The sequence below is a fragment of the Globicephala melas genome, chromosome 2, assembly GCF_963455315.2.
Source record: "Globicephala melas chromosome 2, mGloMel1.2, whole genome shotgun sequence".
In the NCBI taxonomy this organism is placed as follows: Eukaryota; Metazoa; Chordata; class Mammalia; order Artiodactyla; family Delphinidae; genus Globicephala; species Globicephala melas.
This window is the reverse complement of record NC_083315.2, coordinates 63,288,562-63,310,904: the sequence shown is the minus strand read 5'-3', so window position 1 is coordinate 63,310,904 and position 22,343 is coordinate 63,288,562. Positions and strand designations below refer to the sequence as shown.

General features: G+C 38.7%; 1 protein-coding gene across 1 annotated transcript in view; it reads left to right on the top strand.

Annotated features, from left to right (window-relative positions):
• Positions 1-22,343, top strand: part of THSD4 (thrombospondin type 1 domain containing 4) — a 628,347-nt gene that overhangs the window by 6,026 nt on the left and 599,978 nt on the right. Inside the window, exons 2-6 of the mRNA XM_070044883.1 lie at positions 1,622-1,655; positions 2,849-3,000; positions 10,765-10,827; positions 12,222-12,348; positions 17,654-17,752. The gene's annotated coding sequence lies outside the window, so the exon portion shown is untranslated. The remainder of the gene's footprint in view (positions 1-1,621; positions 1,656-2,848; positions 3,001-10,764; positions 10,828-12,221; positions 12,349-17,653; positions 17,753-22,343) is intronic.

Sequence of the window (22,343 nt, the reverse complement as noted above, 5' to 3'; positions counted from 1 at the left end):
ATATGGAAACCCAGTTGTTCCTGTATAACTTGGTACAGAAAAGTTTCTTTCTCCCATTGAATTGTCTTAGCAATTTATTGGAAAATCAGTTGACTTGTATATGTGTGGGTCTCTTTCTAGACTTACTGTTCTTTTCCATTTAAAAATTTTTACATGAATACCATACTGTCATGATTACTGTAGCTCTGTAGTAAGTCTTCAAATCATGTAATGTAGTTCTTTCAACTTTATTTTTATTTTACAAAATTGTTTTAGCTAGTCTAGGTCTTTGCATTTCCATATAAATTTTAAAATCAGGGGCTTCCCTGGTGGCGCAGTGGTTGGGAGTCCGCCTGCCGATGCAGCGGACACGGGTTCGTGCCCCGGTCCGGGAGGATCCCACATGCCGCGGAGTGGCTGGGCCCGTGAGCCATGGCCGCTGGGCCTGCACGTCCGGAGCCTGTGCTCCGCAACGGGAGAGGCCACAACAGTGAGAGGCCACAACAGTGGCAGGCCCGCGTACCGCAAAATAATAATAATAATAAAATCATCTTGCCAATTTCTACAAAGAAAAAGATTTGGGGCATTTTTATTGGGATTATAGTGGCTCTATAGATGAATTGGGGAAGATAGATATCTTAATATATTGAATCTTCCAATGCATGGATATGAGATATCTCTTCATTTATTTAGATCACTTTTTCAGCAAAATTTTGTAAGTTTCAGTTTAAATTTTATTCTGAAATAAATTTATTTATGACTTTTTTATATTTTAAAGTTTCACTTCCAATTGTTTTTGCTAGTATATAGTAATACAATTTATTTTTATATATAGCTGATCCTCATTATTTGTATATTCTGTATTTACAAATTCACCTATTTGCTAAAGGATATTTGTAACCCCGAAGTCAATACTCACAGTGCTTTCATGTTCATTCACAGACATGAGCAGGGTGATGAAAAATTTAAGTCAACCAACACACACCTCCCAGCTGAGGTCAGAAGGCAACATTCTGCCTTCTTGTTTTAGTTGTCATAATGTAAACAAGTGTCCTTTTCGTGGTATATTTAGTGTCACATTTGTTGCATTTTTATCTTTTCTGTTGGTGATGTTGCTGTTTAAAATGTCCCCTAAGGTAGTGCTGAACTGCTCTCTGGTGTTCCTAAGCACAAGATGGTTGTGATGTGCCTAACAAGAAAAATACATGTGTTAGATAAGCTTTGTTCAGGCATGAGTTATAATGCTGTTGGCCATGAGTTCAATGTTATTGAATCAACAATATATATTTTAAAAGATGTCTTTAAACAAAAGCACGCATTAAAAAAAAAGGTTCCTATTGATTGACTGTCCAAAGTGTTGTACTCAGGTTCATGAGAACGTAACCCTGCATTTCTCCTAGGAGCAAATGTTAGTATTTGCTAATTCAGTGTTCACAACATCTTTATAGGATAAAACTTCAGTGAATAATGAGAATCTACTATATTGACCTTGTATCCTGTAACCATGCTCTCCTAATTTTGATAAATTCTTTTGTGGATTTCTTAGGATTTTCCAAAAATCATTTTGTCTTCAAATACAATGTTACATCTTCCTTTCCAGTTATTATACCCTCTATTTTTTTTTTCTTTCTTTATTGCACAGGCTAGGACTGCCAGCTCAATGTCTAAAAGAAATGGTAAGAGTGGTCATCATTGTTTTATTCCTAATCTTACAGTAAAAGTTCGATATTTCACTATAATAAGTTTAGCTGTAGGTTTACATAGATAGCCTTTTTCAAACAGGGGAAATTCCCATTTATTCCTAGTTTGCAGAAAGCTTTTTATCATAAATGAATATTGACTTTTGTAAAATATTTTTCTACATCTGTTGAAATAATCATATGACCCTTTTCCTTCATGCTGTTAATGTTATTGATTACACTGATTGATTCCCAAAGGTTAAATGAGCTTTGCATTATTACTAGGATAATATAATGATATCCTTTAACATATTACTAGATTTTATTTGCCAAAATTTGTTTAAAGGTGTCTGTGTCTATGTTTATTAGGAATACTGGTCTGTAATATTTTTCCTGTTGCATCTTTTTTAGGTTTTGGTATCAAGGTCAAGTTGGCCTCATAAAACTAGTGGGAAAGTGTTCCCATCTACTGTGTTTTCTGAAAAAAACAGAAGAAGAGCTATACCCTTTAAAATATATGCTAAATTTCCTTGTGATTTATTCTTTGACTTGGAGGTTATTTAGAAGTTTGTTGTTCAATTTCCAAGTATTTGGCCCATTATTTGAATAATAAAACTTTTCATGTCCTGTTGATATGTGTGTGGTATCACCAGTATCAACATCTGAACCAAAGTTTGATTGAGGAGTCTATCTCAGTTTTGAAAGGTGACTATAACATCTGTATATCAATTTAGGTCAAAATTCTTAAGTATGTTGTTCAAATCATTTATCTTTTTTTTCCTACTTACTCTATCGATTATTGAAAGACTCAAAATCTCTGACTGGGATTTTGGATTTATCCATTTCTCTTTGTATTCTATTATTTTTTGCTTTATGCATTTAAGGGCATGTTATTAAGTGTATAAAAATTAAAAACTTACATATATTACTAGTGAGATGATGTTTTTGACATTATGAGATAGCTCTTTTATCTCTAGAAATTCTTTGGCCTTAAAGTCTATTTTCTTCAATGTTAATATAGCTACATCAGCTTTCTTTTTTTACAATTTGAATGATATATTTTTGTATACTTTAATTTCAACCTTTCTATATCCTTATGTTTTAGGTGTGTTTCTTTTATTTATTTATTTATTTATTTATTTATTTTGTGGTACACAGGCCTCTCACTGTTGTGGCTTCTCCCGTTGCAGAGCAACAGGCTCCAGACGCACAGGCTCAGCGGCCATGGCTCACGGGCCCAGCTGCTCCATGGCATGTGGGATCTTCCCAGACCGGGGTACGAACCCGTGTCCCTTGCATTGGCAGGTGGACTCTCAACCACTGCACCACCAGGGAAGCCCAGGTGTGTTTCTTTTAAACAGCATATAATGTATATTTTTATCCAGTCTAACAATCCAGCCTTTTAAATGTGAACTTAGTTCCTTTGCATTTACTGTAATATAAAATTAACTGGGTTTAAATTAACCACCTCAATTTGTGCTTTTACTTATCCCACCTCTTCCATGTTTTATTTCATTCTGTTTTTTCATCCTTAATTGCTTCCTTTTGAATTATTGTGTATTATTGGATCTTAAATGATGGGTATTTTTTAACCATAATTTTCCCTATATGGATTTAGAAGTTATGCACTCTTTCTATTTTTTGAATGACTTCCCTAGAACATATATATATGATAGTTTTATTATGAACAATGAATTGAGAGTTAGAGGTAAAAGCACCACCAGTTCAATAAAATCCAAATTTTATATAGACTTAATAATGTACATTTGTCCTTCATATTCACACTTTTATATTTCATCTGTTCATGTCAAATCATCATTTTACACAGTTCCATATGCCCAGCACATTCATTTTCTCATTCTTTATTTACACTGGAATCAGCTCACTATTTAAATTTATATAATTTGCATTAATTTAATATGTACATCATTATTCTTGACCAATAAACCATTTTTTGTGAACTGTGGCTAAATACATTATAATAGAAATGAGAAATATGCAAATTAAGGAAACATTCATTCAACAAATATTTATTTGAGTACTTATGAGTATATTGAATATATGCCAAGCATTGTGCTGTAGCTCAGAATATAAAAGTGAGCAATAATAGATGTGGTCTCATAAAGCTCATAGTCAAGTAGACAGTACAGTGTGAATGGTGGGAAGCTACGTTAGCCCAGAGGAACTCTGTTGACTGATTTTCAGCAGAAGGCAACTGTTTGGAAGATGGATAATCTTTAAGAATAAAAATATAGGAATATGTCTATACTTCTGTGAAAATAATTTTATGTTCTAAATTTGTGGAATATATATAGATAGATAGATATATAGATAGATAGATAAACAATTTTTAAAGTATTTTTGACCTCTCTGAAACTACCAGATTATCTGCAGCCCACTCATTTAAACTGCTGGGGTCCAACAATGGTCTAGAGGAAGTGATTTGAAAAATATACACATAGATGAGTTCTTTAAATATCCCCCTCCAGCAGTGCAGCAGAATTTTGGTTGGTAGGATTAACTTCACTTCCTTGCTCCAGGGTTGAGCCTTGATTGACAAAAGCTGGTTAACATAGTCTCTTATCTCTTGCTACAGTCATTGTGCAGTGAATCAGATTTAAGCCAATCAACATATGGAATTTCTCTAGCATCAGTAATTGGTTCAGTAGGGCCAACCAGAGAGAAGTACAATTTTGTTTTGTTTTGTTTTGCTTTATGCTTTGAATGGTTGGGAATAAGAGAGTTGTCTCTCTCTTGTTCTCAATACAAGATGTACAAATCTGAAGTCTGGAACTCCTGCAGCTCTTTAATATCGTAAAAGAAATCACTCACACCCAAAAGGGATTGCTGATAAATTAAAGAGGACTGGAAGAGTCCTGTTGGAACTATGCTTGAAGCCCTCTCTACTGTTGAACTTTTTCTCTGCTGACTGATGTCTGGGACCGCAGGAAGGAAGAGGCATAGGCTGGCATCTGGAACAATCTGAAGGATTATTGACCCATATGTCTGGTGATTGATGCTAGACTGGGACTTCCCTTGGGGCTGTCACCCACAACACCCACACATGGCTTCTTCAAGTAGCTGATTAGGATTCCTCAGAGCATGGCAGCTGGGTTCCAAGAGAAAGCATCCCAAGCTCTATCATCTTTTATGACTTAGCCTCAGAAGTTGCATAGCATCACTCTGAGATCAGAAATCACATTGACCCAGCTCTAATCTGGTGGAACATCAAAGTCACATTGTCAAGAAAAGCATGTGGAATGGGAAATAATGTTACATCCATTTTGAAAACTACAATTTGCCGCAATACAATGCTGTTTCTTGTTTCTAAGGCCTTAGATATTTTGCGACATTTTTTTCTACCTTCTTCACTGGCTAAACCATACTCAGCCTCCTGTGGTGAGAGGGCTCCCTATGAATGCACACACAGCACCCTGTATTTCTTTTATAGAGTTTACTTGTAATTTACCTGTCTGTCTCCTCCACCAGTCTGTAAGGTCCTTGTCTTCAAGTCTTCATTGCTGTAATCCAGCATATTTAGCAAAATATGTGGATGAGCAATAAAGCTTTATCTTGCACTTTGTATAGCAAACCAGTTTCATTTAAACTGGTTTCTCATTTTTGAGACAGCCCTCAGCTTCAGACTTTTAATATCCTTACATCCTGCATTTTTAAGCCCTTTGCACTGACACCTCTATGCACCTTCCAGATACAAAGTTCAGATTTTTATAAGCCAGGCAAAGAACGTTCTAAGCCACCTCATGGTGGCCATGCCTGGCAACCAGTTGTTCGGTCTTAGAAACATCACTGCATGTGCACAGCAGAGCGAGTGGAAAAAGGAAAAAATATGTAACTCTGATACTAGTGATAAGAAGTAAAATCTCACAGGTACTATGATAGAGTCAAAGATGGAAATGATTAAAAATGATAAAAGTGCAATAGAGAACAAGAAAAGAACAAAATGGAAAGAACATGTACAAGATGCTGGAAATATCATCAAAGATGGAATCTAAAAGGTAGGATATTACTATGAATTTTTATCATTTTTTTAGCTCTCTGAGACTGAAAGCCCCTCATAGTATATAAATTCTTCTGTTGAACTTCTGATTTTCTAGCAGATTTATAGGAATATACTGTACACTAAAAGAGTAGACTGCCTATCCTAAAAAAGATGTGGCGCTCATATTGAGTTTACATCAACTCTGCAAGTCAAGTTTAACAGTGTATCCAGGCTGTGAACTTATGTTGAAGATGGCAACAGTAGGATATATGGTCCGGGAAGATGTGAAGACTTAGATATACCTGTGCCTGACACAAGCAGAGGGTCATACTGGGTTCAGGATTGGCAAGACACCTTCTAAAATGTAAGCAAAGACCTACTGTCATTACTCTGGGCAGTGTTTCTCAAGAAATGGCATAGGGAGGCCCACATCAGAATCACATTAGGGGGTCTTATAATTCAGATGCCTGTCCCCATCCCCTTTCCTCAGACCAAATCCCTGCGAGTGGATCCCTGCCTTTTTAACAGGCTCCCAGATAACTCTTATACATACCAAATTTTGGGACCAGTGCTTGGTAGATGCTGACGTTGGAGCCATGCGTCACTTGGCCTATCCCTGCAGGCTGGAAAGGAGTCCACTTTAGTCTCACCACCATAAGAAAGTCAACCTGGGCAGACCCCAGACCCCAGGTGATATAAGCACATATTAACAAGAAGAAAGTGTTCGCAACAAGAGAATGAGGAGAAGAATCCAAGGAAAGTTTTGGCCATCAGCTTTTAAAATGATAACTTGATGCATTTTCAAATGTCTAAGGTCTCTGCCTTTCTCCCCTGGCTGACATTGGAATAGCAGAACTGGGTAGCCATTCTTCCAACAAATTTCTGTGAAGTGCTGGTCACGTGGTCTAGAGAATATTAAACTGGACTATGGGAAGGGACAAGTGGCTAGTGATGGAGCATTTTATGAGATTGTGATGCAGAGACTGAAGACTTTAAGTATTTGTAAGAATAACACTTCTGGCTTCTGTGCTGTGGTGTAGCCGGCTGACAATGATGGAAATGGTGACAGAATAGGGTTGATCAACCATGCGTGGGGCAAGTGAGACCTTTGACTTTGAGCTAAACCCAGCACTGAATGTAAGAACACAAAGATCTTCCAACTCATGAATTATGGGAAGTTAAATCTAGTAGCTGAGCTTACAAAGCCTAAGATGGCCAACAAGATGAACATGAAGATGCTGTAGGCAAACAATAAGTAGCCTAATGACCAATGCCCGAGCAAAACTGAGAATGGAAATATGTAGCGCCCCCACATAGAGCTTACTTCTTAATATGAGTTCAGCTAAAACCATTCAAATTCTGCTGGCTTTTTCCATCGGTGAGTCTGTGGCTTGTATTTATGGTCTGGGAAAGAAATAGTATGAGCGAGCTTCTCTCTACTTTTCTTTCTCATCCTGACCATTTTTCTTTCCTTTATTGTCCTCATGTCTCTCCCTGCTTCTCATATCTTGCTGTAAATCTTCTCTCAACATTAATCATTTTTTCTATATCTGTCATTTATTTTTCTCCCTTTATTTTTTGTCTCAAATATTGCTGTAATCCTCTTGCTATCTTTCCTGCTCCATTCTCTCAGTACTCTCTCTTTACCACACTTCTCATCACAAGAACACATCTCCCTCCCTCTCATTCCATTCACCTCTTCCTGTCTTTGTTTTTGTGTCTTTGTTTCTGAGTGTCTCCAGCCACTTGTCTGTGTATCTCAGTCTTCCAAGACCTCTATGGCTATTTTTTAAAATCTCTGTGTTGATCTCAATCTCCATCAAGTTATTCGCAGGAGTATTATGTGCCAAGGGAAGTGAGATATTCTGACAAGCAATGTCTAAGATCCTATGGCGAGAAGAAGAGAGACATGTTACATCCAGCGTATCTCCTACTAGGCTGTGAATTCCTCAAAGCAGGGCTAGTGCTTAGACCATGTTAGGAGCATGTATATTTATAGAACTGTTGTTACTGGGGAGAAAGTCTTGGTATCAGGTGATACCAATTACTATAAGAAAAGTAGGGTACATCAATATAATAGCAAGAGCGAGGAGCTGTGGGGATGTATGTATATGTATAGCTGATTCAATTTGTTATACAGCAGAAACTAACACACCATTGTAGAGAAATTATACTCCAATAAAGATGTTAAATATATAAATATATATATATATATTTGAAAAATCACTGGAAACCATAGTTTATTTTTTAAAGTCGCATTTTCCAGTGCAAGTGGCTCTACAGCAGTGTTGAAACTTTTGCCCGTCTTTCATATGTGTCCTCCCATGCCCACTATTCTAATACTTTTTTCAATTAAAAAAATAAAACAGGACTGCCCAGAGAATAGATGGCTCTTTGTGCTGGGAAAGGGAAAAGAACGATCAGAATGAGACTGGAATATCCTGTTGCCACCAGAAAGCAAGAATCTGATTTTTTTTTAATGTTAGGGTCAATATGAGAATGCCAAAGGACCCAATTTAAGGGTTCCCATTGACCAAGCTGCAACAATTTGAGCACAAAATATTATTGTTATTATGGTTACTTGGAGCAAGTTGAGTCCATGAAAGACCATGGATTCATAATATTTCTCAAAAGAGAAAAGTTAAAATAATGAGTACAAAAATATAGCTGTAATCAAAAAATGGATAACCAATTATGGATTTGCTTCTTGTTAATGGATTTTAACAAGCGGCTATTATTTATATATGGATATTTTGTTAATTATTGTTTTGTATAGAGATGCATAAATATATATGTGCATATTTGTTTCTGAGAAAAAAAAAAGCTATGGAAATGAGCAAACCAATAATCTAGGAAAAAACAGGAACTCTATCAAGAGGAGGACAGACTGGTTTTGTTGGTATGAGATTAACATATAATTTAGATGGAAAGAAAGTCCAACACTTAATCAGGATCAGTGATCACACAAAGTTACCAAGTAGAAGAAAGGGTCAACAGGGTCTTCCAAAAAGATGAATTAGTCAAATGTCCCAAAGAGGAAGAAACTACAACCCAGACCCAATGCCTCATCTTACAGGAAGTGAAACCACTAGATGGTCCTACTCATTTTAATAAAACACCAATAAGGAATACATATTTCTTTAAAAAGGTAACAGACCAAGTTAGTATATCATACTGATAGGATATTGGGTTCTGTAACTCTGGCAAAGTGAGACTTTAAAAGTATGTTATTTCCTGAAAGACATCAGGTTGTAAAAAAATAAAACGCAAGTGAAGGTGTGACCTTAAAAATCATGTTGCAGTAAGGCCAGAAGTTATTGCAGCCTGATGATGTGTCTTGTACCCAGACCAAAAATGGATCAGCCAGTAATCCAGATTCTGCTGCCTTGGCTGGGCTGAGCACGTATACTTTTTCTTTGGGGTCTAGTAATATTACTCCACCCCTGGGAAGGAATAAAAATATATTACTAAAACCCTAGGAAGATATTAAAATAAGTATACTAATATCCCCTCAGAAGGTATAAAACAAGCACATAAATTATCAAAGAAATGAATAAGTCCATTGTTCTGAGGCTTTAGAATACATTCAAGTGTAAGTATAATAATAAGCTTTGTAGTCACTGCATTTGTGAAAGTTTTATATATTTGAAGTGTTCAAAAAATCAGCCATAATAAATCTGCAAATGCATTTTAAAAGATATAGGAGAAATTAATCAAATTATAGTCAGTTTAAAATTTCAAGATACTTTGTTTTAAAAATATTTTTATTAGGTATATGAGTTCAGTAATTTGAACATTAAACAAAATACAAGTTTCTTGCTCCTGACAGGAAAATTTAGAAACCTGGACTGTGAGGTCCCTTCCCCTAAATCATCCCAGAGGAAATTGGAAACCTTTCTTGCACATTAGAATTACCCAGGAAGCTTTAAAATCTATTGATAATCAGGGGCCCTCCTTGGACCATTTGTATCAGAATCTTCAGAAGCAGAATCTGGGCACTAGGGTTTTTTAAATACTCCACAGTTCCAGCTAATATGCAGCCAGAGTTAAGAAATTAATAGAGGAGTTGAGAAGGCAGAGTCTGCGGAACTAACATCAAAACTTTGAAAAGGCCACAAGGAGACCAAAGACAGTTGTGAGTTGGTGTAGAAGCTCATGGCAGTCTGGGATGGGGACATAGTGGAGCAGTAGGTGTAGCTATGGCGGGTGAATTTTGCTCTTACTTATCCCCTACGTTGATTTGGCGGGATGTTTTTCTGACCCCATCGCTTCCATGGACTGGAAATTAGCAAGAGCAGACCGGTTATGCATATGGAGGGGATGGAAGGGTTGGGGAGATGGGGAGAATATCAGGGTAGCTTCAAGACCCTCCCAAGTTGAGAATCTGGTGAGAACACGTGTATAACATCTAGCTGCCCTACGGCATTTGCTTCCTCCTTCCCTTCCTCTCCATACCCTCAATGACAGTGGATTGCAACCTAAGAAGTTTATCTCCTCTTGGAGATAACCTTTTTTCCAGCAGTTTAAGGAAGATTCTCTGAATGGAGGCAATGCCTGGTGAAGGAACTGGGAATGGAGTTGGTCTGCAGGTCTGCGATGTGTGATGCTCTCATTCCTGGACTTCCCCAGCTTCCACAAATAGTCCCAAGGATCAATACCACTCAGACTATATTCTGACCACAGTGCAATTATGTTAGAAATAAATTACAAAAGAATAATTATTGGGAGATGATTCTCCATAGGTCTCTTGTGTTTCTGTATGTCTTCTGAGCAGAGGCATTGTCAGCTTTTGATTACCTTTTCAAGGATGTTTATGTAGCAAACAGCCTTGGAAAATAAAGATAGCATCTCCCTCCATGGCAGAGGGCAGGTGTGTTTGCTCTCTAGTAAAACGAAGGTAATGTCTCCCTGTGGGGCAAAGATTGGGTAGGTTGGCTTATACCCCCTTATGAAAGATTGGAGTTTCCTAATCTCAGGGTCCTTCAACTGTGACTGAAACCTACTACAGGTGCAGCATCCTCCTGGACCCATATATGCATCACTCTTGTAGGACTTAGGAGACAAGGGGAACCAATGAGAAAATGATGTCATTTGTCTTTGATCCAGGAGTCTCATGTCTTCCGGCATTGTTTTTGAAACTGACTGGCTACCTTGGTACCTTACAAGCAGGTAAAATCCAAGATTCTTCACAGTTGTTGATAATAACTTTTTAAAATCCTTTAAGTCTAGAAATGAAATTGCATACAACTAAAAAATCTTTAAATTAAAAAGGAATTCATGAATATAATATAGAAAACAGAATAAACTGAAAGTATTTTAAGCCAAAATTTATGGACATAGCTAAAGCAATATTTGGAGGGAAATTTATAAATTTAAATGTTTCAGGAATCAAGAAAGATTGAAAACTAATGAGCTGTTTAGTTCAAGAAGAAAAAAAAAAGGAAATTAGAGCAAAACTAAAGAAATCAGAAAGGAAGAAATATTAAGGGCAGAAATCAAAGTAAAGAATAAGAAAACAGTAATAATACAAGATATAATAATAGTAACAACAAACGATACTGAAGATCAGTAAAATTAAAAGCTGATATTTAAATTTTTTTGAAAAGATAAGATGGTCTTCTGGGAAGAAAGAAAAAGATTGTATAAAGCAAAATGCAGAATGATAAAAAGGGAATAACTGCAGATGCATAAGACATTTAAAAATAATAAAAGAATATTGTGAAAACTATAGCCTAATATATTTGAAATTGTAGATGAAATAGATTTTGCTCTACACGGTAGTATTTAAATAACTCAGCAACAAGTAAAGCTTGGTGCTGGCTAATCAGGATGGGCACGTGCCAATCAGAAAGCATTCTGCCTGGTTGCCAGGCTGGTGTGTCCTGCCTGAATAACAACTCTGTATTTCTGAGATGAAAATTAAATTCCCAATTGGCCCAAGGAGAAATATAAATATCAAACAGGCCAGTAAGCATTAAAGAAGCAAAATGGTAATCAAAGATTTCCTTTTCCAAAAGGCTGCAGCCCAGAAAGTTTTTTAGATGAAAGCTTTACAAACTTGTAATGAACAGGTAATTCCCTACTTCATGTATTCTCAAAGGGATCAAAATCCACTGGTTTGGGGAGAAGGGGAAAAATCTTAGGTATTAAAATACTGTGGTCCTCCAAAGGGTCACGGTACATAAACAGATATACAGTGTTTCTATGGTATTCAAATTTCAAGGTGGGGGATTAGAAAAAAAACATATCTAAAGAGACTCCAGGGAGAGGGGGAGACTAATTAAAAAAAAAGAAATTGAGAAACACCCCCTAATTTTAGTCAAGAAAATAGAGAAAGAGCAAAAACTTCCAAAAGGCTAGTATAACTGAATACAAAACTGGATAAGAAATGCACACACACACATACACATGTATATATTTATATACACATATGTATGTATTTATATTTATAAGTGAAATGTCCCTCTGTAGATATACAGTCATGTTCAATTATGAAAATGCATGCAAAAATCCTCCATAAATATTCGTTAAATTAATCCAACAAAATTAAAACTATATCTCAGAACCAGATTTACCCTCCTGCCTTAAACAATGAGAAAAACTGGACAGGATATGTGGAGCAGCTGCTTTAAGATACAGGATGATATGAAGATGAAGCCTGTGATTCCAGAGAGAAGGGAAACCAATGAGGTGAGTCCTACCATCACTGTAGCTTTCTGCCTGGAGGTACATTCTGGAGAGCAGAGTGTGTAGGGCATTCCCAAGCAGAGCACAGTGTTCTCTCTGAGTTGAGGAGCAGAGATTGGAGTTCTGGGAGTCTGAGGGAGCTAGAAGCTGTGGAGGCAGAGTTCCATAGAGGAGAGAAGTACAGAAAACCAGCTCAGTCTTTGGTTAATACTAGGATGTGTAGACACAGAGTGAAACTCTTCTATATACATTTATGTACATCTATATACATTTATGTACATCTATACATTTATGTGCATATATGTAACCAGAATATTACTATTTGAAAGTAGATTGTGATAATTAGAGCTGTTTACTATACATGCTAAAACAACTACTGTATACAAAACAAAGAGTTATAACTAATGTCCCCAAAGGAGAAGAAAATGGGTTCATAAGAATATTCAATTAATCCAAAGGAAGTCAATAAAATAGGAAAAAATTCCCAAATAACAGATGGAACAAATAGAAATCAAATAGTGAAGTAGAAGCATATGACTTATTGCATAAAGTACAAATTGTATAAGCACCAAATTAAAAGGCAGAGATTGTGAGATTGGACAAAAAAACAACACCTAACTATACGCTGCCTACAAGCAATCCACTTTAAATATAAAGACACAATAGATTAAAAATAAAAGAATGGAAAAGAATACCAAGGTAACCCTGATCAAAATAAAGCTGGAGTGGCTATACTAATATCAAACAAAGTAGAAGTCATTGAAAATAATCTTAGCAGGGATAAAGAAGATTATCATTTAATAATGATAAAAGGGTCATTTCATCAAAGGACATAACAATGTTTTTTGCACCAAGTAACAGAGGATCAGGATACATCAAGTAAAAAGCTAATGGACTTGAAAGGAGAAATTGGCAAATTTACGGTTACAATCAGAGATTTCAGCATCCTCTTTTAATAATTAATAGAACAAGTAGAAAATCTGTTTGGACATAGAAGACTTGAATAACACCATAAACCAAACCATAAAGGTAAACCATATTTATAGAACACTCCACCCAACAGCTACATAATACACATTCTTTTCAAGTGCTCAGGGAATATTGACTAAGACAATATTCTGGGATGTAAAACAAACCTCAATAAATTGAAAACAATTCAACTCATGCAAAATATGTTCTCTGACTACAATGCAATTAAATTAGAAAACGAGAAAAATACCTGAAAAACCTCCAAGTATTTAGAAACTAATATACTTCTAAATAGCCCATGGATCAAAGAAGACATCAAAAGTGAAATCAGGAAGCATTTTGAACTGAATGAAAATGGAAACACAACATATCAAATATTGTAGGATGCTAGTAAATTAGTGCTTAGAATTTGTCGGAAAGGTATCAAATTAATGACCTGAGTTTCCACATTAAAAATGTAGTAAAAATAGAGCAATTCAAGCTCAAAGAGAAAACCAACGTAACACTTGTTTTTTAAAAAAGTCAATAAAATTGATGAATCTCTAGTCATATTGATTAAGACAAAAAGAAGACACTAGGAGAAGGAAGTGATGTAATCACAGTTTCAACAGACATTTAAAGGATAAAAGGGAATATGATGAACAACTCTCCAGACAGAAATTCAGCAACTTAAATGAAATGGACCAATTCCTTGAAAGACCCAGACAATGAAAGCTTATTCAAGAAGAAATAGATAACCCATATAGCCCTGTATCCATTAAAGAAACTGAATTTTTACTTCAAAGCCTCCCACCAAAAAAACTTCATACTCAGATGACATCACTAGTGAATTCTATCAAATATTTAAGAAAGAAAACTAATTTTAAATAAACTCTTCCAGAAAACTGAAAACACTTCCCAACTCAGACTTTAAGTTAACATTACTCTGATCCCCAAACCAAACAGACATTATAAGAAAGAAAATTAAAATCCCAAATCCCCCAGGAACATAGATACCAAAATTCTTAACAATATTTTAGCAAATCACATCCACTGATACATGAAAAAATAATACATCATGACCAAGAGGATTTCATTCCAGGAATGTAGGGTTGGTTTAACATTTGAAAAATTAAACAATGCAAATCACTATATTAAGGACTACAAGAGAAATATGAGATGATTATCTGAGTAGATACAGAAAAAGTACTTTGTGCCATCATTCACAGCCTCCCCTGTGGCCCACGCACAAGGGCGGGAGAACATCAGGAGAGAGGATCTGTAACAGCTTTGCGAGTGACGAGAGTCACCCCTCCATACAGACATCCAGATTGCTCCTAAAGCATTCTTGCCTCTGGGCTGGCTCCTGGGAGTGGACAGAGAGGCCTTCCCTTTGCCTAGTGATCAACAATTCCCAGACCTGCCTATGTGATGGCCCCCAACTCTGATGCCTGATCCATCAGAGTTTTAATCCCCATCTTAGACTACTGGTTTCATCCTATGATCTTAGGGTATAAGGTGGCCAGGTGCTTCACCCAATCCACTCTCTACCAGTAACGGGAACTGACATGCCCACCACCCCTGAGGTACTGACCCCACCCCATTCCCTTGACGATGGTTAAGTGGTCAGTTTAGGGCTTTGCTACCACAGGTGAATATTGTTTACCATTCAACCCACGCTACCATTTTGTCATCCCTGTTGGATGATAAAAGTGAGTTTATATTTTCTTTTCTTTTTTTTCTATAAAACTCTTTGTTTCTATTCTTAGAATATTAAGTTGAAATTTTAAAATCGTGTTTATTCATTCTTTAAATATTTATTGAGTGACTATGTGGAGAAGTTCTCCATGAATGTAATGTAAATATAGCCTTGCGGGATATTTTTTGTTTGTTTTGATTTGTTTTGTTGCCTTTTGGCCCTCTTTACCTATTTCTCCTAACCCTCACCCCTCGCCTCTGACAATCTCCAATCTGTTCTGCATATCTGTGAGCTTGTTTTTTTGTTTTTGTTTTCATTTCTGTTTAGATTCCACATATAAGAGAGATCATATGGTATTTGTTTTTCTCTGTCTGACTTATTTCACTTAGCATAATACCTTTGGGGTCCATCCATGTTGTCCCAAATGGCAAGACTTCATAATTTTTTATGATTGAATAAGACTTCATTTTCTATCTATCTATCTATTTATCTATATCATTTTCTTTATCTCTTCATCCATCAATGGACATTTAAGTTGTTTCCATTCTTGGCTATTGTAAATAATGCTGCAATGAACACATGGGTACATATATCTTCTCAAGTTAGGGTTTTCCTTTTCTTTGGATAAATACCCAAAAGTGGAGTTCCTGGATCTTATGGTAGTTCTATTTTTAATTTTTTGAGGAACCTCCATACTGTTTTCCATAGTGACTGCACCAATTTATATCCCCACCAACAATGCACAAGGGTTCCCTTTTCTCCACATCCTCACCAGCTACTTATTTCTTATTTTTTATAATAGCTATTCTAACAGGTGTGAAGTGATATCTCACTGGTTTGATTTGCATTTCCCTTTGATTAGTGATATTGAGCATTGTTTCATGTACCCATTGGCCATCTGTATGTCTTCTTTGGAAAAATATCTATTTAAGTCTTTTACCTATTTTTCAATCAGATTGTTTATTTTTTTTTACTACTGAGTGAGTTCTTTATATATTTTGGATATTATCTTATCAGGTATATGATTTGCAAATATTTTCTCCCATTCAGTAGATTGTCTTCTCATTGTCCTTTACTGTGCAGAAGCTTTTTAGTTTGATATAGCTCCACTTGTTTATTTTTGCTTTTGTTTCTTCTGCATTTGGTGTCAGATTCAAAAAATCATTGCCAAGACCTATGTCAGGGAGCTTCCTGCCTTATATTTTATTTCCTATGTACTCTAAATAGGGCCAATAGCTTCTTGCTTTTACTCTCAAATCACCCATGATTTTTCTCATAATAATCTCCATACTTTAATATTTCCAGAGTCCCCTCTAACCCAAGTTTATTGTAAAGATAGTTTCTTCAATGAGGAGAGGGAGCCTGCTGGCAAGACTGTGGGAAAAGGACTACTGTTTTACATTATAAACCTTGGAAGCACTATTTGACTTTTAAAACTGTATATATGTAATTCTTATATAAAATCAAAAAAGAAAAAGAAAAGGTCTAGAATGCTTGCTGTTCTTCTTCATCCTGGGCCTAATGCAGGCATCACTAATCTATAACAGTGCTCCTTTCTACTATCTCACAGCCTCACAGCCCTTCTCAACACAGTACTCCAGGCAGGCACTACCAGCCAGAGTTGACATGAAACCAGTTCTCCATTCCTGATCTTTTTCATTGTCTCTGCTTAGAGATTTTGCTTTTGCTTTTCTAGCTCTGAACCTTGTGCCTTTTCCAGAATGAATCCAAGCTTCAGCTCTCTGGTGTCATACACCACAGCCTATGATGTAGACTGCTTCCAAACCAAGTCATGCCTCACTGCCAGGGAACCTTCTGTGGCCTCCCTGCTCAATGGGGAGGGGGCTTTAATAGCTATAGTGTACCGGAGCAGATTCATTTAAAGAGGTCCAAACAGCCAGAACCCCTAAGAGAAACCCCCTTTGGGAATAGTGGGTGCAGCTGACTGGACATCTTATTGCTTCAGAGGTCTGCAGTCCCTTCTGTCAATCTGAATCACCCTTGGGACAGAGAGTGACTTCCTACCTTTCAATACTTTCCTCTCTAAGAAGAGTAGCAGCTTCCTACAACCCTTCCAACTGTGATTGGGTTACACCAGGTAGAGAGATCTTGTATTATATCCTCAGAGGATGTGGTACAGGAAAATTACAGCAGTGAGAGCTGGTACTCCATGCTCCCACCCATTAGGAAGAGCACTGATTTTTTTTTAATATTTTCCCTTGCAAATCTTCAGTCTCAGAAGCAGAACAATCAATCATATTGTCAACACAAATAGGCCTCATAAAATTCAAAGTTAAAGTTACCTCTGACAGTTTCCTCACCCATAAAACGAGCGGGGTAGACCAGATAATCTCTCAAGGTCTTTCCAGCTCTTACATCTAGTGACTTTAAGGCTTCAGTCAACAATATAAAATAAGAGTGGAAAGCAAAGGACTCCCTTTAAAAGTTAACACAGGTTCTGGAGAAAAAGAGGATTGGTTTGAAAGATAAGAAGCCAGAATGAATTCTGAAATGAAGTAGAACAATGAGAACGTGCTTGTAAAATGTCTCACCACCCAAGTGCCTTCCAGTGGGCTCTGGACAACTTCCAGACTGGGTGATTGCTGACTGATAAGAATCGTTCTTCATTAATGTAACCGTGATTTGTTGTGTTTGCCAAAGGTTGGAAGAAAATTGAGCCAAGAGCTGGAGGCCAGAAGTTCCCGCTCCCGCCCTACACATCTAGACTTCGCGTTTTTACATTTTCTACTACATTTCAAGGCAAGTAACTTTAATTTTGCTTCTCTGTCCTCTGTCACTGTGAAATACCACATCCCCATGGGAATAGAGGATGCCTTTAGCTTCAGCAAACCTGCTAAAATCCTTCTGGAATGTGATGTAGCAGGATTTGCCTTTCCGTTGGTGGAGGTTCGGGCCTGTACGAAAAGAGTTGCTTGTTTCCAGAATGCAAACTCTCCAAATGCAGAGATACAGGAGATCTCTCATGGAGGAAGCAGTGTCTTCAAAAATTAAAATGGAAAATCCTTAGGCAAGAAAAGCTTGTCTTAAGTTTGGCACAGAATTTGGGACCATTGCTTCGGGAGTCAATGACACCCAGATGGGAATGGAAGCCTCCGGGATGGGTGAGGCAGCTCAGGGAGAACAAGTGTGTGCAGGGGGAAGGGATGACTTGGGAGAGGAGGCTGTGGGATGGGTACTATCTTGGGTCTGTTCCTAAGAGGCCTGTTTTTCCAGCCTCTTCATGCCGTCACACACCTCCACTTAGTAGAGTGTTGCATTTCTTTATTCACTTATTGAATTATACATTCTTTCACTTACTCACTTGCTCATTTATTCAAAAAGCATTTATTCAGCACCTACCATATACCAAATATTGTCTGAGTTCACGTGGAGGGATAGGACATGGTCCCTGCCCACCAGGGCTCACAGCCCAGGTTGAGGAGGTAGATGCCACTCAGCATGGTCCATGCCACGGTGGGGTGAGCAGATGAGGTGGTGGGGGCATAGGAGAGGGGCAGCTAAGCCACCTTTGGGAGGGAGCTCAGCGAGCTTTTCAAAGGAGAGCCTACCTTATGGGTCCTGAAGGGCATGGTGTTATTTGAAGGGTCCTGAATTGGTGAAGGTGTATTCTAGGCTCAGGGGGTAACTTGCAGGCTGGCTCCGAGACAGGGAAGAGCACATGGGGCTTGAAGGTCTACAAGTGGTTCGGAGAGCTCGGATGATGAACTGACCACACACTTTGTGGGAAGCTGGAGCCCTCATCTTCACTGGAGGGTTTCCTGAGCCCCTCCTGCTAAGAAATCACCTTGTTTGTGCTGGCCACGTGAATTCATATGGTTTGATTGTATTTGACTCTGTGCGGTTGGGTTCAATGAAAGGTTCCTTCTTCGGAAGGAACACGTGGATTTTTGAACCGGAGGATAACTGAAGAAATTGTGCAGTAGTGGACGAGATGATTGCTCGGTGAAGGGACTGAAGGGAGAGGCCCTCAGGAGAATCTGGCCGCCATCAGAGGCATTCAGAATGGCGCACACACAGTAGGGAAGGGAAGCAGTGTTAACTTTTGTATCAGGCACTGGGAGAAATGCTATCGACAGGTTACCTCAGCTCCCCACAACCACCTAATGGAAGGGGTGTTACTACACCCACTTTACAAATGAGGAAGCAGAGGTTTGAAGTTTGTCAAAGCCACTTGCCCTGCACCACTTTGAGAGGTTTGTCATGGTTTTCTGACTTAAGCAGAGACTGAATTAAGTCGGCAGAAGTAAGATCCATGTTGGGGGAAGAAGCGGCACAACTGAGTGTCTAGTTAGGTGTGAGCATCTCAGGAGACCTCGCATGAGCTGGAGGATGTGACAAGTAGTGGTGTCACATATACGGCAGGGAACTCAGGAGGGATGGTGGATTTTTAGCACACAGTTTCATCATTCTTCATTCTAACGATTCAATGAAAGATTTCACTAGAGATGCAGCAGCAAAAGCAAAGAAAAAGAGACAAAGATCTGTGCTATTATGGACCTTGGATTCTAGTGGGGAGGCAGATAAACAAGATAAATACATTTACACTAGAGTAGGGTAAATGGTGACATGCACTAAGGAGAGAAATAGAGGAAAGAAAGGACCACAGAAATGTCAGGATGGTTATATTTTGTTGAAGGAGTGACCAGGAAAGTAGCGTGTGAATTAAGACCTGAAGAAATTGAAAGGTGAATGATGAGGATATCTGGGGGAAAGCGTTTCTGGCAGAGGGACTAGCAAGTGCAGTCCCAATACTGGCTTTGAAGTCTGTTAGTTTCATGGTCACTCCAGGGATCTCTTGGAAACCGGTGGGAGGGTGCCCTGTCCCCTGTATGGTATTTTTATGAGGCATTTATTTTTCCTGCTAAAAATATCCTGTGCCTTTCTGAAGGTGGGGGAGAAGGGAGGGAAGTGGAACGGAAAAATTATTTCAGCATCTTGCTTGCAAATCTGCTCAGTGGACTGGAGTTTTTACCTACTGTGGGTTTGAGCACTTGCTTTCCATGCCCATTTCTGGATGTCCTCACTAACATATTCCAGCCCAGGCCCTTCCTGTTTTAATGAAAGAAAAGCAGTACAATCCCACCCACTCATCTTAGATACTCCCTCTGGATGGCCTGGTCAGTTTCCATTCCAGTAGATGGCACGGAGCTGAGTTCATGGAGCACAGAAAGTCTGAACATCTGTTTCTGTGGGTCTAAATGATGTCATTTGTCCTGAAACACCCCCAGCCCCACACACAGCCCAGATTCTAAATTTGGAGGAAGAAAAAAACAGAAGGGGAATTCCTACCGGGCTAATGTTCTTGGATGTGGAAAGGCACCCAAATCTGGCTTCCATGAATGGACTGATTGAGCTAGCTAGACTCAAGAGGGTTAATCTCCCCTCACTGCTTCCCTAAACGCTGTCCTTTGAAAAAAGAAAAGAAAAATAAACTGGGAAAAGTCATTACTGTGTGAAATGGGGCTGGGGATTAGGACTTCCATGGGTCTAAGAGCAACTGAGTCATTACCATTGCACAGATTCAAGGTTGCTTTCGGGGTGGCTGAGTTCATATATCTGAGAAACTGTCTAAAAAAAATTTCACTGTGACCCAGCCTGAGCCAGAGTAACAGCTTGCCTCAGAAAAGTGAAAATAAGTAAATAACGTCCCCACTGTAGAAAGAGGTGGGGTAGAGACTGAAGCATGGAGAAAGGAGGAAGCCATGTGAAGGGAGCCTTATGTGGCTCAGAAGGAACGGCTCCTCTCTGAGCTTCAGGAAAGTCCCTGAAACAGTTCTTCAGGGTGAGGGCTGTGACCCTTCCAGGTCTCAGAACCAGGACTTGGGATCCCCATGCTGGTCAGTTTGGGTTTAGAGAAGGATGAGAAAGGGATATTCTGTGAACGGTATTTAGCGTTCCAGGTCAGGTGGGCTGCTTTAAAGTCCAATTCGGGAGGGGGTCACAGTGCACAGTGCTGGTAGAAGGCCAGGGCGGGAATGGGTGCGGGGTATAGCTTAGGTTCTGTGTTGCCAACTTGGGGCACTAGATTCTCGATGGCAGCAGCACATGGGGTCCTCCTGGTAGAAAACTATATCCACAGCATTATCTGGAGAAGTGCTTTATCTTAGCACTTTAAGAAGATAGCAAAAGATGTGTTTGAACCTATACTTTTGAATAAGAACTTTATGTTGTTACAGTATAGATAATGTAAGTTTAATTATATACGCCTGTGCAGAAGGGTTACCATAACAAGCCTGAGGCTGCTGTCCTTAGAAAGGCCCACTTGTCATGTTGGCCCTTCGCTGATGTGTGGGAACGTGGCCAGTAAACAGTTCCCAAGACTGATACGAAACTCACCCTAAATGATAAGGGTAGCTCACTGTGCCTGTCCTGTTTGTATAATGTGGTTTATTGTTGAACACGCGGTTTCCTTCTGGGAGTCTGGAATGTTGATACAATAGGGTGTCTGTATGACCAGCCCCCCAAAAAACCTTGGACGCTGAGTTTCTAATGAGCTTCCCTGATAGACAGCACTTCACATGTGTTATTACAACCTGTTGCTGGAGGAATTAAGCTTGTCCCATGCGACTCCACTGGGAGAGGACTCTTGGAAGCTTGCACCTGGTTTCCTCTGGACTTCTCATATGCCTTTTCCCTTTGCTGACTTGGTTCTGTATCCTTTCACTATAATAAATCATAGCCATGAGTGCGACCATAGGCTGACTTCCGTGCGTCCTCGCAAATCACTGAACCTGGAGGTGGTCTTGGGGACCCCCGCACAACACTAAACCATACCTACTATAGGGCTGAGCTCTAAAATTAATGACCAAGCAGCTGCATCGGACAGGGAGATCAGCTCGGTGCTCTGTGACCACCTAGAGGGGTGGGACAGGGAGAGTGGTAGGGAGGCGCAAGAGGGAGGGGATATGGGGATATATGTATACATATAGCTGAGTCACTTTGTTATACAGCAGAAACTAACACCACACTGGAAAGCAATTATACTCCAATAAAGATGTTAAAAAATATTAACGACCAGCTTCCTCTGCACTAAAGAATTTGAAAAATTCTTCAGTTAGGTAGGGTCAAAGGAAGGTGTTGATTCCAGCCTGGATAATTCTGTTGACCTATTCTTGGTGACCCCTACTGTTCCTGTCCCGTGCCCTGTCTCACAGAGTAATTGCTTCCCTGTACCAGGACCCTACCCCCATGTGCATGCTATTCTCAGTCTCTACTTACCTATCATGGAGCAGAGGCAGATCAGAGACAAGGAAGGAGTATTGGGATCTATCAGTGATTGCTGCTCAGAACTCCATGGGTGTTTGCAGTTCAACTCCTAAGCCAGCAGGAG